This window comes from Muntiacus reevesi, chromosome 2, assembly GCF_963930625.1.
Source record: "Muntiacus reevesi chromosome 2, mMunRee1.1, whole genome shotgun sequence".
Lineage (NCBI taxonomy): Eukaryota > Metazoa > Chordata > Mammalia > Artiodactyla > Cervidae > Muntiacus > Muntiacus reevesi.
In genome coordinates this window covers 198,160,030-198,175,495 of record NC_089250.1, presented here as the reverse complement: position 1 = coordinate 198,175,495, position 15,466 = coordinate 198,160,030, and the positions used below count along the sequence as shown (strand labels likewise).

Sequence of the window (15,466 nt, the reverse complement as noted above, 5' to 3'; positions counted from 1 at the left end):
TAAGCAAGCTGAAAAGGAAGACTTCAGAATGGGAGAAAATAGTAGCAAATGAAGCAACTGATAAATAATTAATCTCTAAAATACAAGCAACTCACGCAGCTCAATACCAGAAAAATAAACGACCCAATCCAAAAATGGGCCAAAAAATTAAACAGACATTTCTCCAAAGAAGACATACAGATGGCTAACAAACACATGAAAAGATGTTCAACATCACTCATTATCAGAGAAATGCAAATCAAAACCACAATGAGGTACCATCTCAGGCCAGTCAAAATGGCTGCCATCACAAAGTCTACAAGCAATAAATGCTGGAGAGGGTGTGGAGAAAAGGGAACTCTCCTACAATGTTGGTGGATATGCAAATTAGCACAGCTGCTATAGGGAACAGTGTGGAGATTCCTTAAAAAACCGGAAATAGAAGTGCCATATGATCCAGCAATCTCACTGCTGGGCATACACACTGAGGAAACTAGAATTGAAAGAGACACATGTACCCCAAAGTTCATTGCAGCACTGTTTTCAATACCTAGGACATGGAAGCAACCTAGATGTCCATCGGCAGACAAATGGATAAGGAAGTTGTGGTACATATACATGATGGAATATTACTCAGCTATAAAAAAGAACACATTTGAGTCAGTTCTAATAAAGTGGATGAAACTGGAGCCTATTACACAGAGTGAAGTAAGCCAGAAAGAGAAACACCAATACAGTGTATTAATGCATATATATGGAATTTAGAAAGATGGTAATGCCAACCCTATATGCAAGACAGCAAAAGAGACACAGATGTAAAGAACAGACTTTTGGACTCTGTGGGAGAAGGCGAGGGTGGGGCGATATGAGAGAATAGCATTGAAATATGTATATTACCACATGTAAAAATGATGACCAGTGAAAATTCAATGCATGAGGCAGGGCACCCAAAGCTGGTGCTGTGGGACAACCCAGAAGGATGGGGTGAGAGAGGGGGTCAGGATGGTGGGACACATATACACCCATGGCTGATTCATGTTGATGTATGGCAAAACCCACCACAATATTGTAAAGAAATTAGCCTCCAATTAAAATAAATAAATAAATTAAAAAAAAAATGCACACTGATACGATAGCTGTCACAGTACAATCTAATAAAAGTTTTTTGAATGAAGTTAAAGACAATTAAGCACTACTAGAGCCATCTTACTAGCCCAATGAACCTTTTCACCCATCCAATATTACTTGTTTTTCTTTTCAGATCTCCTATAGTTTCTGCTTTAGGGAGGTTGTTTCTGTGTCATTTGGTGCAAAAAATATTTGTAACTTTTCCATTTCTCTTATAAATGTTACCTTTTAGCATTAGTGCCCCTTTTGTCATCTCTGATGCTTTTAGGCCAGCATTCCATCTTGTTTTATAATTAAGCCTGATTCTCCTTTTATTTTTTTCCTGGTATTTACCAATATTATGTTGTATGAATGGTATCTTTTATAAATATACATTCACATGTCTTTTAAAATCTTTGAAATTTATTGAGCCTTGTTTTAATCTAACATATAATCAGTTCATCTAAATAAATATTCTTTGAATGAAAAAATAGCATTATTTTTCATTTGTTGGGTACAATGTTTATATATTTCTTTAGATTAAGCCTGTTAATTTTTCTTTTAAAATAGTCTATATTAATTATTTTTAATGTCTTTGTTCTATCACGGTAAGAAAGAAGTATGTTAAAATTAGCTACTATAATCATATAAGTATCAGTTTCTCCTTGAATTCCCCTTCTTTTTAATGTTTTATAAATTTTGAGACTGTATTCTTAAACACCTAAAATTTAAAACTATGTTTTTCTGATGAAAACCATGTAGTTACATTCTTCTAACTGTAGTAATAGTCATTGCCTTAAAGTTTTGTTTAATATTATAGCATAAAGTAGTCACATTATTATATTATAACATAAAGTCATATATTACACATAGTCAAATTAATAAATCAAAAGAAAAATGAATAGCCTAGTTTGCTTCTAGACTGTACAAATAAGAACATTTTAACTTCATTTACAACATTTGGAACTTGTATCTGGGCATTGCCATATGTATCAATTCTAATTCTTATTAATATTATTTTAAAAATCAATGTACATTGGCATTTATTAATATGTTTCTAACTTTTATTTTCTTTTCATTTTCATTCCTTTTTTTTAGTTGAACGCCTTTTGTCATGGATCAGTTTTTGTATTCTTGAAGTGTAAATGCTTTGTGCTTAGTCGTTCAGTCGTGTCTGACTCTTGCGGCCTCATGGACTATAGCCCGCCAGGCTCCTCTGTCCATGGGATTTTCCAGACAATGTTGGAGTCGGTTGCCATTTCCTACTCTGTAAATGCTTTAGTATTTCCTATAGCAAGAGTGTGCTGGTAGTAAGAAATCATATATTGTTTTCTCTGAAATAAGTTTTATTTTGTTACCACTCACCACCATATTCTGTTAACAGTTTTGTTAATGTATAATTGATGTAAAATACATTGCACATATTAAACACTGTGATAACTTTGATAAATATACAAACTGTGAAACCATCACCATAGTCAAGATAGTCAGTGTATCCAACACTCCGAACAGTTTTTTTGTATCCCTTTGTAATCCCTGCCTCCCACTCTTCCTTACCCCCTACTCTTCAGATAATGACTGATGTACTTTCTGTCACTATAAATTAAAGTTTAAAAAGAGTTTCATGTAAAAGGAATCATATAGTATATATATCTTTAATCCAACTTCTTTCACTTGGCACAATTATTTTGAGATTCATCCATATTGTTGTATGCATCAGTAGTTAGTCCATTGTACTGCTTATGCAAGTCCATTGCATTCTTATATCACAATTTGTTTATCCATTCACCTGTGAAGGGACATTTGGATTGTTTCCAGTTTGGGGGATATTACCAATAAAAATGTCTTCAGTTTTAAAGCATATTTTTGCTGGATATAAAAGTTTTAATCTCACTTCTGAATATTAATGAAAACTCCTAAAAAAAATACATAAAATCCAGCAGCCTCCTGAAACCTGATGCCTTTTGAGCAACTAGAGTTTATTCTAGGATGCAATAATGAATTAATATTAGAAGATATGTATATATATATAAATATACAATTTATCCTATTAACAGATATAAGGAGAAAATAGTAAGACCTTCTCCATGGATACTGAAAAATCATTTGATAGAATTCAATACTCGTTCTTCTTAAAAACACTCAAAAATGAAAATAAATGACTAATTTATTTACATGATTCATCTAAAAAGAAATCTATGTTGGATACACAATATACTAAGCACAACATAAACAATTCTCAAAGATCGTAAATAACAATTAGACAAGGCAACTCCTTAACTGTTGTGGAACAAGATAGAATTGCCACTCCATGACTATGTCTGAAATAAGACAGAGACAAGGATAGTCTCCAATCACAAAAATAACTGAACAACTTTCTCTCTGACTAGCATATGTAACTGGTGCTTTTATTTTGACAATGACATCTGTTACCTTGCTTTAATCTTCCTACCTCTGTTTGAAAATACAAGATTTCTCCTAGTTCCTGCAGCTTCTAATCTCTATTTCTTTCTAATCTCCAGCAGAAACTAAAATCCTGTAACAATCCCTTCCCCTCTTACTTAGAGCCCTTCAATTCTTCTGTTGTGCATTTCCCTTTGCTGCAGCAAGGTAAATAAACCTAAATTTGTTTGACTACAGGTATGTTTCTACTGATTTTAGCTAAAGAGTTTTACTGTACCAATGACATATTCAAGTGGCCATGAAAGAAAATTGATATATATTTACCTACTTAGAAGTTTCTGCAGGGCAAAACAATGTAAGCAAAGTCAAGAGGCAAGTAAAATATATTTGGAACTCATATTACAGAGATTAATAACATATGAAGAAACAAAAGAAATAGAAATGTCAATAATTTAAAATGTATAAAGAATATGAAAAGACATCACAGGAAAGGAAATGACTTTTAAAAATATGAAATGCTGAAGTGATGTCAGAAAGATGGTGACAGAAAGTGATGTCAGAAAGAAATAGGAGGATAATGACTTTCTCTCTTCACAGATGCACTGAATAAACAGCTACATAGTTGAGAGATTCTTATACTCTGAGTGACAGGAAATACAACACAATAGGTTGGAAAAGCTGAGACACATTAATGAAATAAACTCTGTCCCTGGATTACAACTTGGATGTACTCCAAATCCCAATTTCTTCCTGAGGAGTGAAGATTTTGGACCACACATCTAATGTCCCAGCTTCTATGGCTTCCAATTGAAAATCCGGCTCCCAAATCACCCAGCTATGAGACTGAAAGGAGCTTGGCATTTGTGTGTCCCCAGGACCATATGAGGCAAAGCAGTCATTCTAAACTGATGTGTAAACACTTGCTCTGGTTATAAACACTTGCTCACCAGGCTCACTGTAGAAGGAGCAGGTGAAAATACTTCAGATTCTTCCTGGAAAGGGTTAGACTGCATATTTTTCAAGCTACTGCCTGAGCATCATGTTTCTACCTAGTCTGCACCTGGGAGGTGACTGTGCAGGAAATTAGCAGAATTTTAGAAACACAGTGTATACAATGCCACATCTTTCCCAGCTGTTGCCTGAAGTTTGAGCTTCCAATTAAGTTCCATCTAGGAGCTGGCAGGGCAGACAATTTAGTAGTTTTCTAGGAGCATGTGCACATTTCCTTTCCTTCAGGGCACCGATGAAACTTGGCATACCATAATCTCCCGGGGGCCCCTAAGAACAAAGATGGCAATTTGGACAAAAAGAAAGATTAGAGAGGCACTTAAGAATCTTTAATCAGGCTGATGGGCAAGGATTATATGAGGCCAGTCTGTCAAGACTAGGAGAGATGGCTGTTTTATTCAAAGTATAAAAACCAATATGAACATTCGAGGAAAATGAAGAGAGAAATAAAAGAACAAACAAAAGAAAAAGATAAATATCCAGAAAACTGACCCTAATGGGATGGAGATAAATAGTTTATGTGACAGAGAAATCAAAATTGTGGTCATAAAGATGCCTGAAGAGGTCAGGAGAGCAATGTATGAAGAAAGTGAGAATTTCAACAAAGAGAAAAAAAATATGTAAAAGTACTGTAAAATATAAAATCAATTCCAAATATTCATTGGAGCGACTGATGCTGAAGCTGAGTCTCCAATACTTTGGCCACCTGATGTGAAGAGCTGATTGATTGGAAAAGATCCTGATGCTGGGAAAGATTGAAGGCAGGAGGAGAAGGAGGAAACAAAGAATCGGAAGGTTGGATGGCATCACCAACTCAACAGACATGAGTCTGAACAAACTCCAGGAGATAGTAAACAGGGAAGCCTGGCATGCTGCAGTCCATGGCATCTCAAAGAGTCAGACATGACTTAGCAACTGAACAACAATAACAACAACTAGGCAAAAACCTCTTTATAAAAAAAACAAAAACAAACAAAAACCCACCTACTTATAGAGGTGACGAATACAATAACTGAACTGAATATTTCAATAGAGAAAATAAACAGCAGACTAGATCGAGTGGAAAAAAGTATCAGTTAATTCGAAGACAGGAAAGGGAAATCAATCAAGAGGAGCAAAATGTTTAAAAAAGAATAAAAAAGAGAGAAGGCAGTTTAAGGAACTTATGGGTTACAATCAAGTGTACCAATGTCTGTATTATGGGAGTCTGAAAAAGCTAAGAGAGAAAGAAAGGGACAGAAAGTTCACTCAGAGGAATAATGGTTGGCCATTCTTTGCTACCTAGAGAGGGGTGCATTGTTCTGAGCTCTTGTCATAAATTAAAGGAAAACTTCCACTACGTCTGGAGCCTTTGATGCCCAGCAAATGAAAGAGGTGTATGACCTCAAATTCCTTGCAGCAGGAACCTACTTAGGTGGCATCAACCTTAATTTGCAAATGGAACAGTTAATCTACAAAGAAAAAGTGGTAACATCTACATCATAAATCTGAAGAGAACCTGGGAGACGTTTCTGCTGACAGCTCATGCCATTGTTGCCTTGAAAACCTGGCTGATACCAGAGTCATATCCTCCAGGAATACTGGTCAGCAAGATGTGGTAAAGTTGCTGCCACTGCATCCACTCCTATTGCTGGCTGTTTCACTCCTGGAACGTTCCCTAACCATATTCAGGCAGCCTGCAAGGAGCTATGACTTCTGGTGGTTGCTAATCCCAGGGCTTACCACCAGCTTCTCCAGAGGTATCTCATGTTAGCCTACTTACTATTGCTCTGTGTAACATAGACTCTCCTTCCCACTCATAGATATTACCATCTATGTAATATCTAAGGGAGTTCACTCTGTGGATGCTGTCCCAGGAAGTTCTGTGCATGCACGTATCATCTCTTATGAAAACCTGAAGGCATGAAGATCATGTCTGATCTCTACTTTTCAAAATTTTGAAGAGACTGAAAATCAAAAGCAGGTCACTTCTGAAATGGATGTAAGCATGGAGAAATTTCAAGACGAATGGATTGCTTCAGCTTCCAAATTTATTGCTATTCAGCCCTAGGTTGCAGACTAGTCTGAAAGTGCCCTCCATGCTTACTCAGAAGCTTCCTATTGAAAACTGGAGCACTCAGCCTGCATTACAGACCGGTCTGCAACTCCCAATGCTCAGGTCACTGAATGGGTAGGAACTACCACTGAAGCTATTCTCCCATAGTCTCTTTAATAGAGAATGGAATAAGGATGTTGGAAAATAAACAATTAAAAAAAAAAAAAAAAAAGTCTGAGGATGTCCCAAATTGGAGGAAGGAAAACTAAATCAAGGAAGCAGAAAGAAAGCCAAAAAGATAAACCAAAGAGATCCAGACCAAGATACATTATAATCAAATTGTCAAACATTAAAGATAAGTCTTGAAAGAAGAAAGAGAAAAACCTACCAACCAAGAATACTATATTGGGCAAATCTGTCCTAAAATGAAAGGGAGATAAAGACATTCTCAGAAAAACAAAAGCTGAACTAATTTATCATTACTAGAAATGTTAAAGGAAATTTTTCAAGTTGAAATAAAGTACACGAAATAATAAAAGCCTTTGGACTCGAACACAGCAGAAAATTTGAAGAGGAATTATAGCTCAGAGTTTAAAATGTCCAGGTCATGGGCAGAAATAAAATCCTCTAGAAATATAGAATAAACTGGGTTTACACATGGGGTCAAAACTTTCACCACTCAGAAAGTACAGAAAATCTAAAATAGAAATTGAGAAAGAAGTTTGTAAACCTTTAAAGACCTAGGTAGACATATGTAAAATATATAGCTAGGGAAGTTGCTGTGTAACACAGGGAACTCAGCCTGGTGCTACTGAAAACCTAGAGGGGTAGGATGGGGTGGGGATAGTGAGGTTCAAGGGGAAGGAGATATATGTATACTTATGACTGATTCACGTTGTATAGCAGAAACCAACACAAACTGTAAAATGACTATCTTCCAATTAAAACTAAATTAAAAAATTAATAAAATGCAAAAAAATAAAAAATAAATAAAGACTTAGATCAAGATGGCAGAATAGAAGGAAATGAAGTTCACCTCCTCCTACATACATCAAGTACACTGTACTTGTAGAACAATTCTAACAACGTACATTCTGAACACTGGCAGAAGAGTCCATACAAACAAATCTGTAAGAAAGACCACCACATAACTGGGTAGGATGAAGGAAAAATAAAACAGGAATTGAGATAGGATCTGCACCCTTGGGAGGGAATTGTGAAAGAGGAAAGAGTCTCTCAACATTTGAACAAACCTTACTGAGTGGAAGATCAGTCAGGACAGGAAGAGAGCTTCAGAGGCTCAAAGGAGAGTGCAATAGCCAAAATGCAGCAGGAGGGCAGAGAGACCAGCACAGATGGTTCTGGCCACTTTGATGCACTCCCCAGCCTGAGACACGATAAAACCAAGAGCTGGTTTTATGAAAAGGTAAATGAAATTGACAAACTTATAGCCAGGCTTACCTAGAAAAAAGAGGGAGGACCCCAGTAAACAAAATAAGAAGTGACAAAGGAGAAATAACAACTGATCCCACAGAAACACAAAACCATAAGAGAATACTATGAACAATTACATGACAATGAAGTCAACAACTTGGAAGAAATGGGCAAGTTTCTAGAAACATACAGTGTACCAAAACTGAACCAAGAAGAAATAGATAATTTGAACAGACCTAGAAGTGAAGTATAATTTTTAGTAAAAAAAAAAATTCCCTGCAAACAAAATTCTAGGACTAGGTGGTTTCACTATGGAATTCTATCAAGCATACAAGGAAGAAGTTTTACTTATCCTTCTCAAACTCTTCCATAAGATTGAAGAGGAGTGGACACTCCCAAAGACATATTCTGAATAAAATACTAGCAAACCAAACACAACACATTAAAAAGAAACCATGACCAAGTGGGATTCACCCCAAGTTGACAAGGATGGTTCAACATTGCAAATCAATCAACATGATACACCTCATCAACAAAAGAGGACAAAAACCACATAATCATCTGAATGGATGCAGAAAAATCACTGGACCAAATTCAATATTTATTTATGATAAAAAATTTTTTATAAAGTGGGTATAGAGGGAATATATTTCAACATAATGAAAACCATCTATGACAAACTCACAGACAATACTCAACAGTGAAAAGCTGAAGGTCATTCTGCTAAAATCTGGAAGAAGGATGATCACTCTCACCACTTCTGTTCAATATAGTATTAGAAACACTAGTCATAGCAATCAGACAAGAAAAGAAAATAACATGTATCCAAATTGGAAGATAAGAGGTAAAATTGTCATTATATGCCGATGTTCAGTTCAGTTCAGTTTAGTTAAGTGGCTCAGTTGTGTCCGACTCTTTGTGACCCCATGAACTGCAGCATCCCAGGCCTCCCTGTCCAGCACCAACTCCTGGAGTTCACCCAAACCCATGTCCGTTGTGTCAGTGATGCCATCCAACCATCTCATCCTCTGTCGTCCCCTTCTCCTCCTGCCCCCAATTCCTCCCAGCATCAGGGTCTTTTCAAATGAGTCAGCTCTTCGCATGAGGTGGTCAAAGTATTGGAGTTTCAGCTTCCACATCAGTCTCTCCAATGAATACCCAGAACTGATCTCCTTTAGGATGGACTGGTTGGATCTCCTTGCAGTCCAAGGGACTCTTTAGAGTCTTCTGCAGATGACAGAATACTATATATAGAAAACCCTAAAGACTCCACAGAAAAACTACTAGAACTGATGAACAATTTCAGCAAGGTAGCAGGATTTAAGATTAACATACAGAAATTGGTTCTATTTCTTTGCACTCACAATGAAATATCAGAAAGTGAAAATTTTTAAAAAATCCCTTTTAAAATTGCATCACACGGTAGCCCTAGTTTTCATTTTTTAAGTAACCTCCATATTGTTCTCTGGTATTGATTCCTTCCTGAGTATTATTAATTTCAAAAATTGTGCTATTTGTCTCTGTATGTTCATTCTTTATTTCTTCTAGGTCTTTGTTAATTGATTCTTGCATTTTCTCCATTGTATTTTTGAGGTTTTGAATCATCTTGACTATTATTCTGAATTTTTTTTCAGGTAGTTTGCCTATTTCTTCTTCATTTACTTGGACTTGTATGCTTCTAGGCTGTTCCTTCATTGTGCAGTATTTCTCTGCCTTTTCAATATATTTTTTTTAACTTATTGTGTTTGAGGTCTCCTTTTCCCAGGCTTTGAGTTTGAATTCTTTTCTCTTTTTGGTTTCTGCCCTTGTAAGTTTGGTCCAGTGGTTTGTGTAAACTTCAAGTAGGGTGTGATTTGTACTTGTGCCCTGGTGGGAGGAGGTGAGTTGTTGTTGTTGTTGTTTTTCTTTTTCCTCTTATGGGGAGGACTGAATGAGGTGGTAACCCTGTCTGCTGATGATTGGGCTTGTGTTTTTGTCTTGTTTGTTGTTCTGATGAGGTGTCGGGCACAGGGTGCTACTGGCAGGTGGGCTATGCTGGGTCTTGTATAAAAGTGGTTGCCTTTGTGGGAGTTCTTACTATTTGATACTCCCTAGTGTTAGGAGTTCTTAGGTAGCTTAAGGTCTTGGAGTCAGTTCTTTCACTCCAAAGGCTCAGGGCCTGATCTCTGGCTGGGAATGGAGATTCCACAGGTGGTTTGTTATGGCATTAAATGGGATTAAAACAAATACCCAAAAATGAGAAACAAAAGTCACACCCTAGACAAGTGGCAATTGCAAAATCAAGCAAATAATAGCTAAAATAATGGAATATACACACATACATATATACCCATAAGCAAAAGCAAAACAATCCAAAAGAAAAAAAAAGTACAATAGATTGATCCAGTGAACAAAGGAAATCTAAAATGATATCCATCAGTTAAGAGCAAAACTAACTAAAGCACAAACTGAAAAACAAAACTAAAGCAAGGTGCCAACTGGGGAATAAAGCAATGAAAATAATGAAAATATAGTGAGAAAAAGAAAGAAGTGTAAAGTTAAATAGAGGTAGATAAAGAAGATTTACATATATATATTAAAGGTTAACTGCAATGAGAAAAGAACAGTAGGAAAGGCAAAAAAGGAATAAATGTAGGAAAAATAATAATAAATCTAAAAAATAAAAAAATTTAAATTTAAAATTAAATTGAAATTTAAAAGATAAGAGAAAAAAGAAAAAAAGAAAACACCACAGAATCTTATAAGGCTAACAAAGAGGCAGAAGTATATAACAGAAATAAAAAAGTGTGATTAAAAAAATTCTCAAAAGCTTAGATTTAATAGTACTAATAAAATTGACAACTACAGCAACAGAGGGGGAAAAAAAGGGAAAGGGAAAAAAGAAAAAATATCCAGAAGCAACCACAGAACAAGTCAAAATATAAGAATAATAAATGTTTTTCTTGAGTCTCTGCTGTCAGTCCTTTTCCTCGCTGGGAGTCACAGTCCACCTCGACTCTCTAGGATGCCCTCCGGTACTGGGCTGGTATGTAGACCTGCTGTGGAGGCATCTCAGACTCTAATCTGGTCCTTCTCCTGTGTGTTCTTGCCTCCAATGTCCACAGCTGTCAGAACTAGTGTGTTTTCTTTTGTGAGAGCTCTCATTGTCCTTTTATACATTCCATAGACACAGAGTCGGCCTGGTTGATCAGGCGGATTTAATCTGCAGCTTGTACAGCCGGTGGGAAGGTTTTGGGTCCTCTTCCTTAGCCACACTGCCCCTGGGTTTCACCTGTGGTTTTGTCTTCACCTCTGCCTGTGGATCATCCACTGGAGTTTGTTGCTGAGGCTGCTCTGGAGGACTTGGGTCTGACACAGTGGGGGCCAGGTGTGGAGGTGGCACAGATGCTTGGGTGGCAGTGGCCCTGGCATCACCAGGTACCCAGAGGAGCCAGTGGTTAGGGCAGCAGGAAATATCATGCTCTTAGAAGGGCATGGCAACCTACTACAATATTCCTGCCTGGAGAATCCCCTCGACAGAGAAGCTTGGCAGGCCACAGTCCACAGGATCTCAGAGTTGGATATGATCAAAGTGACCCTATGTGCACAGATGTAGGACTTTTTCTAGCCTCTGGCAGCTCTGTCCCAGTGAAGAGCATGCATGGAAGTGGTGCAGTTGCTTGGATCATGGGGACCCTGGCAATGCCGGCTATGCAGGAGCACCGGCAGCTATTGTCACTGGAGATATGGTGCTACTAGGGCTTTTTCTAGCCTGTGGCAGCTCTGCCCCAGTGATGACTGAGCATGAAGGTGGTGCAGCTTCTTGGGTTGCTGGGACCTTGGCAGCGCCAAGTGTGCCGGGACACGGACTGCCTCAGATGCAGGAACTATGACCTTATCAGAGTCTTTTTCTAGACTCTGCCACCTCCTTCTTTTGCCTTCAGTCTTTCCAAGCATCAGGGTCTTTTGCAGTGAGAGCTGGCAATCCGCATGAAGTGGTCAAAGTATTGGAGCTTAAACATCAGTCCTTCGAATAACTATTCAGAGTTGATTTCCTTTAGGATTGATTGGTTCGATTTCCTTGTAGTCCAAAGGACTTCTCCACCACCACAGTTGGAAAGCATCATTTCTTCACTGCTCAGCCTTCTTTGTGGTCCAACTCTCACATACTTACATGACTACTGGAAAAACAGTAGCTTTGACTATATGAACCTTTGTTAGCAAAGTGATGTCTCTGCTCTTTAATACATTGTCTAGGTTTGTCATAGGTTTCCTTCCAAGGAGCAAGTGTCTTTTAAATTCATGGCTGAAGTCACTTTCTGCAGTGATTTTGGAGCCCAAGAAAATAAAGTGTGTCACTGTTTCCGCTTCTATTCACCATGAAATGATGGGACTGGATGCCATGGTCTTAGTTTGCTGAATGTTGAGTCTTTAGCAGCTTTTTCACTCTCCTCTTTCACCTTCACCAAGAGACTCTAGTTCCTCTTCACTTTCTGCCATTAGTGTGGTATCATCTGCATATCTGAGGTTGTTGACATTTCTCCAGCAGTCTTGACTCCAGCTTGTGTTTCATCCAGCCCAGCATTTCACATGATGTACTCTGAATGTAAGTTAAATAAGCAGGGTGACAATATACAGCCCTGATGCACTCCTTTCCCAATTTTGAACCAGTCCATTGTTCCATGTCTGGTTCTTGGACTGCATACAGTCCAACAGAACTTGTTGCTTCTTGATCTGCATACAGGTTTCTAAGGAGGCAGGTAAGGCAATCTGGTAGTCCCATCTCTTGAAGAATTTTCCAAAGTTTGTCATGATCCACACAGTCAAAAGCTTTAGTGTAGTCAATGAAGCAGAAGAAAGATGTTTTTCTGGAACTCCCTTGCTTTCTCCATGATTCAACAAATGTTAGCGATTTGATCTCTGATTCCTCTGCCTCTTTGAAACCCGGCTTGTACATCTGGAAGTTCTAGGTCCACATACTGCTAAAGCCTAACTTGAAGGATTTTGAGCATAACCTTACTAGCATGTGAAGTGAGCACAGTTGTATGGTAGTTTGAACATTTTTTTGGCATTACCCTTCTTTGAGATTGGGATGAAAACTGAATTTTTCCAGTCCTGTGGCCACTGCCAAGTTTTCCAAATTTGTTGACGGACTAAGTGCAGCATTTTAACAGCATCATCTTTTAGAATTTTAAATAGCTCAGGTGAAATTTCATCACCTCCACTAACTTTGTTTGTACTAATGCTTTTTAAGGCCCACTTGACTTCACACTGCACGATGTCTGGCTCTAAATGAGTGACCACACCATTATGGTTATCCCAGTCATTAAGACCTTTTTGGTATAGTTCTTCTGTGCATTCTTGCCACCTCTTCTTAATCTCTTCCTCTTGTGTTAGTTCCTTACTGTTTCTGTCCTTTATCGTGCCCATCCTTGCATGAAATGTTTCCTTGATATCTCCAATTTTCTTGAAGAGATCTGTAGTCTTTCCCATTCTGTGATTTTCCTCTATTTCTTTGCATTGTTCATTTAAGGAGGCCTTCTTATCTCTCCTTGCTGTTCTCTGGAACTCAGCATTCAGTTGAATATATATTTCCCTTTCTCCTTTGCCTTTTACTTCTCTTTGACCTCAGCTATCTGTAAAGCTTCCTCAGACAACCACTTTGCCTTCATACATTTCTTTTTTGGGGGGACAGTTTTCATCACTGCCTCCTGTACAATGCTATGAACCTCCATTTTAGTTCTTCAGGTACTCCTTCTATCCGGTCTAATCTCTTGAATATATTAATCACCTCTACTATGTAATCACAAGGGATTGATTTAGGTCATACCTGAATGGCCTAGAAGTTTTTCCTACTTTCTTCAATTTAAACCTGAATTTTGCAATAAGGAGTTCATGATCTGAGCCACAGTCAGCTCCCGGTCTTGATTTTACTGACAAGTAAAAGATAGTTCTCCATCTTTGGCTGCAAAGAACATAATAGATCTGATTTTAGCATTGACCACCTGGTGATGTCCATTTGTAGAGTCTCCTGTGTTGTTGGGAAGGGGTGCTTGTCATGACAAGTGTGTTCTCTTGACCAAACTCTGTTAGCCTTTGCCTTGCTTCATTTTGTACTCCAAGGCCAAACTTGCCTGTTATTCCAGTATTTCTTGGCTTCGGCTTTCCAATCCCCTGTGGTGAAAAGGACATCTTTTTTTTTTTTTGCTATTAGTTCTAGAAGATTTTGTAGATCTTCACAGAATAGGTCAACTTCAGCTTCTTTGGCATCAGTGGTTGGGGTGTAGATTTGAATTACTGTGATGCTGAATTGTTTGCCTTGGAAAGGAACCAAGATCATTCTATCATTTTTGCGGTTGTACCTTTGCTTGGCTCCCTTCCAATAAAGTCTTTTCTTGTAATAGGCTGCACAGTGGGTGATGAGCCCGACTGCTTGGTACCATGATCAGACCAGCTAATGCCCAAAAAACTGATGATAGGCTCTGCTGTGATCAGTGTAGGATAATGGCCACTCTCAGACATTGCTGATTTAGTGCATATTTATATATCCACATTTGGAAACCAATTTGGCAATGTCCAAAACACTGTATGCAGCATACCACATTTTGTGCAATAAATGGAAAAACAGATCTTTATAATTGATTGTATATATAAAAAAACTATAGAATAAGAAAAATGGTTTCCTTCTTGTAAGACTTGTAAGACTTGGGATGGAATGAGGCAAATGGTGGGTAGGAGTGCAAATAACTTGCTACTTGAAACCATTTTATATTGCTTTGATTTATAATTTGTATGGAGGAATACTTTCTCTTTCAGATAGCTCCTATTACTATGGGACTTCCTTAGTGGCTCAGACGGTAAAGAATCTGCCTGCAATGCAGGAGGCCCAGATTCAGTCTCTGGGTCTGTAAGATCTCCTGGAGAATGGAATAGAAACCCACTCCAGTGTTCTTACCTCCATGGACAGAGAAGCCTGGCAGGCAAGAATCCATGGGGTTGCACAGAGTTGGACATGACTGAACAACTAACACACACACACACCTATCACTATATATTTAAAATTTTCCTTTTAAAAAACCTTTAAAATTGCTCCCCCCAACCCCATTTATACAAATATGTTCTGGTTGCTAAAAATGACAATTCTGTCTTTACCAACTCCTTAAGTTCTGGATGTCATTCTTCTCTCCATTTTTTTTTGACATCTTTTTTTTTCTTCTAGGTTTGATCCACATTCATTATTTCCCTATCCTCACTGTTTATTTGTCATTCCACTGCATTTCTATTTCAGTGATGTCCAGTGGACACTGTTAAGGCCTATCTTGCCTAATATCTCTGTTTCATTTTCTTCTTGACATTTTTCCTTCTTGTGGATTTTGTGATAAAATTTTATCCAGTGCTGGGAACTCTGAACAGTTACATGTAAAAGAATGAAATCAGAACACTCCTTAACTCCATACACAAAAATAAACCCAAAATGGATTAAAGACCTAAATGTAACACCAAACACTATAAAACTTTAGA

At 37.7% G+C, this 15,466-nt stretch overlaps 1 protein-coding gene and 1 pseudogene across 1 annotated transcript in view; one reads left to right on the top strand and one right to left on the bottom strand.

Annotated features, from left to right (window-relative positions):
• LOC136158513 (phospholipid-transporting ATPase ABCA3-like) overlaps nt 1-15,466 on the bottom strand; it is a 240,741-nt gene that overhangs the window by 40,065 nt on the left and 185,210 nt on the right. The window lies entirely within an intron of this gene.
• On the top strand, nt 4,999-6,403 carry LOC136159052 (small ribosomal subunit protein uS2-like; annotated as a pseudogene).